Genomic DNA, 3720 nt, shown 5'->3' with positions numbered 1-3720 from the left:
GGAAAAAATACACGAACCGTTATAGACAGGAGAACTATACGGGTAACGAGATCACTAGCGATGCCCCTCTAGCTCCGATAGCTGCATGTACGTCTACAGCAGCATGCATTACTGTTAAGTGTTTTCTTTTTCTATGCCTCTTATACCAAATACGTTGTCAAACAAAATGTAGTATTGGAACATCTAAGGTGAAAATCCATAATAGAGAAAAGACGAAAAAGGAGTGGACTATTATTTAGAAGGTAGCATTCAAGTAATATTAGTCTGATCTTTGTGTCCCGCATAGCCAGGTCACACATATATGTATTTGACCTTAACGGCAAAAAGACTTTTTGGCAACCCTTAGGCAAGCAAGCATCGTTTATCGCTGTCCTATAAAGTCAAACATTAGAATATCCATACACCAGTAGATGCTTAGCGACTCTGAATACTGTAGAGTGCGTTTGAGTAAAGTAAGTACCACTGTGGAGTGCTACGTTTGAATCGATTCTTATCTTTTGTCGAAATCCGTTTAATGCTTAATAATGATGATGATTACGCGACTTAATTGCAAGCCACCATCTTGAGCCCGTTCGTGGTTCTGTTACGACAGTGACAACATTTAGTAAACAATGCCTGTTTGGCATGTGTTACCGTACTTTGATCGTCTGCACAATACGCTTGTCCTTCATTGACCGAATAAACGGCTGCAATCATTACCCATCGTAGCACCTATCGGGAACGTAGTCTACAAACGGTGCTATCATATCTCATAGCTGCAGTTACAGTCGTTAGACATCCCGCCGCCTCAGCCATCCTCGTTCGGTTTTTGTTCAGTGGAAAATGCATCGGGGAGCAGTTTTCCGAGAATGACCGCCTCATCAGCGAATCGTCGCCGCTGTCACGAGCAAACTGGTGGTTAAGTAGCAGAGAAGGAAGTATCGTTAGCCGGAAATAGCCACGGAAGGAAAGAGCAGCGTCGGCTGGTGAAGGCGGGCGCTGTTCGAACTTTTCTATCTTCATCCAACCTAGGCGACCTCATCGCTAGCGAACGACCCTTCGAAGGACCCCTGCTTGCTTCGTCTCTTCCTGCGTTTTCTCTCTACGGCAGTCCTCGCTCATTGCTAACCACTGTCGATTAACCTTGTCCATGGTGATATCCGCTTTTAGACGGCTGACGAGCTGGTTGGAGTGCTGGCTGTTAAACACTATGAGAGAAGCTAGGGGTATGGAAGAAGGTAACAACAGAGCAAAGTTAACTCGCAACGTCGCACGAGTCGTAAGTGCCGCACGTCACTGGAGAACGCCAGCAACGTAGAACATCAGCATGACTGGGATGTTCGACCTTTACCTATTTGATGGCCGAATACAAGCAGACCTTTATTATATGGGCGTCCCGGTCGGCCGAGGATTCTTCTAGTGAGGACGGTAGAGGTTGGCGGCAGCGACTCCACAGCACGTGCGTTTCTGTAGCGCGTCGCGGGATGTACGGACCCGGTCGCCCGTGGGCCCTTGTCTGGTTGTCAAAGCTTAATGAGCGTTCGTTTCATGGTCTTGACGTCCGTTGCAAGGGGTCAGGGCGGTAAACTATTCACCAGGCAAACTCTAGCCTCCGCTAGTAAACTGTCTGCTCTTTGTGCGTTAGAGTGTGCATTGCTGGTTCGCTATATGTATGTGTGTAAAATCGAGATAATAAGTTTGTTTCTCGTTTGGAGCAGCTTTCGCGAACGACCTTGTTTTAGCGAAGTTTAAGATTCTCTGCTTAAGGTGTATCACTTAAGACAGGAAACAGATGGTGGCTGCGGTGGTGACAGCAGCAGGGGTGCCAGGTGATGGCCTTGTGCAAGTACATGTATAGGAGCCAGGAAGCCTAACTGTTTTCGCACCCAATGAACTTATTGACTAGCAACTTGTGACATCTTTGCTAACTGTCAAATGCACTGCGATAAAATACTGGCTAAACGTTTCATGTAACTGTTTTATTAAAGGAGAGTTTGACGATGTTAGGAACTGTTTAAGGGAAACCCGCCCTTGTTATAGTATTGGTCGACTTATTGGAGCTTATTAAGCTAACGAACAATATCAATAATACATATATATTTAATGAAAATTATAATGATAAGTTGTTAATCTAAATGAAAAGTGGCATAGAAGAATCGCTAAATAATAGTAATCTAACAATAACAGTGTTATTAGCTTTTTAATTTTACTTACATTTATAATAAACCCCCGGAAAACAGAATCCACTTTTTTACTTTAAATAATCGTAAGTGTGGGTCGTAGATAGCTCGTGATTCTACACGTCAGTTTCTGGGCCTAGATAATTAAATAACTTGCATTTTTCTGTTTTTTCGTATGCAGGTATCTTCGTCATTCATGTCTGGTTAAATATATGGTCGTTTAAACATCGTGCCGATATCGCAGATATACTGTGTACATAATAATCTATAAATTACACAGTTTCACCCATTTCGCGACTGTCAATATAATATCATTTGCGTCCTTCAGAAAGCACGTACGAACGACCTTGTATCGAAGACCGCAGCTGTTAGATCAACTAATTAACTAGCTGGCCTAAGATGAGTTAGGCCAGACGCGCCTGGAGTCTGGCCTAACTCATCTTAGCTTCTACCTGAAATGTGTGCTGAAACGATCTCTTATCAATTGTTCGACCTAAACAAGATGTCGAAGTCGGATGCACGTAACAATCCTTTCTTTCATCTTTATATTATTAAGCAAATGAACAAATTGTATAACATATGGTTTGATAGCCATCTTTCAAGGTCCGATGCGGTGGTATGGATGTACACCGATAGTCATATCTTTACTAATATTGGGCCACTATTTGAAAGCTCGACATAGGCATATAAAATTATGTGTTTTGTTGTCTTCTATATTTGGCTGAAATTCGAAATTCTTTTACAACGTACAAACATAGCAGCACCCATATGACGGCCTTGCATGGTCGCGACTGATGATGCAACTTAACAACACACGGAGTAGTTGGCCAATTATAATCGGCTTCTTGATCAATAAAGACATCTTCTCAAATACATTCTTAATTCTATAATAATAACTGCTAACTAGAGCCGATCTAACGAATTCTCCCGTATGGAGTGCTACGGCTACGAATAATAAATACACCACGCATCTACAAGGCGTCAGAATCTACCGTTGCTTGTCCACTTACCTTTATGCCGCTCTTGCTCTACATCTTATGGAAAGGACTACGTACAGCTCATGCTATCCGCTTGAGAAGCGCCTCATATCCGCTGGGGATACTTGCGTTTTTGCGTATTGCTGCCTATGCTAGTGATATGAAGCACACAAAATTAGCTAAATCACCTTAATTGAAGGCTGTCTTAAGACAAAGGGCCTGCTTAGAGACGTGAGCGTGATGAAATGTACGAGTGCGGAGAAGGCTGGTGTTACGCTCAGAGCTTTGGGTGACTGTTTCTGTTATGGAAACAATTAAGCTTAGAATTGTGATTTGTTTATAGAATATGTTCACATGCAATAACGGTTAAAAGCAAAAGGCTGGTGCTGAGCGTACCTTTTATTCTTCTGACCTCCGCAGTTTCACTACGCCTTCTATCTGGCCACAATGAGGTCTACGTTTGCAATCTGCCTATTGTCACTTATCATAAAGAAGGTTCAGCTAGCTCTTGTATTAAACAACGAGCCTTACTGAGATTTGCAATCTGCAGGCAATTAGATATGTGTCAGCTGTCACAAACCACA

At 42.7% G+C, this 3720-nt stretch overlaps 1 long non-coding RNA gene across 1 annotated transcript; it reads left to right on the top strand.

Moving 5' to 3' along the window:
* Positions 1 to 465: 465 nt before the first annotated feature.
* Positions 466 to 3032, top strand: LOC147754522 (uncharacterized). Its single transcript, XR_015316881.1, has 2 exons — positions 466 to 1949; positions 2341 to 3032. It is a non-coding gene; the product is annotated as an uncharacterized LOC147754522 (long non-coding RNA).
* Positions 3033 to 3720: the final 688 nt, after the last annotated feature.

This window comes from Varroa destructor, unplaced genomic scaffold (assembly GCF_002443255.2).
Source record: "Varroa destructor unplaced genomic scaffold, Vdes_3.0 BEIS01000007.1, whole genome shotgun sequence".
NCBI classification, from domain to species: domain Eukaryota; kingdom Metazoa; phylum Arthropoda; class Arachnida; order Mesostigmata; family Varroidae; genus Varroa; species Varroa destructor.
The sequence above is the reverse complement of the archived record's forward strand: the minus strand, read 5'-3'. Positions and strand labels throughout refer to the sequence as shown.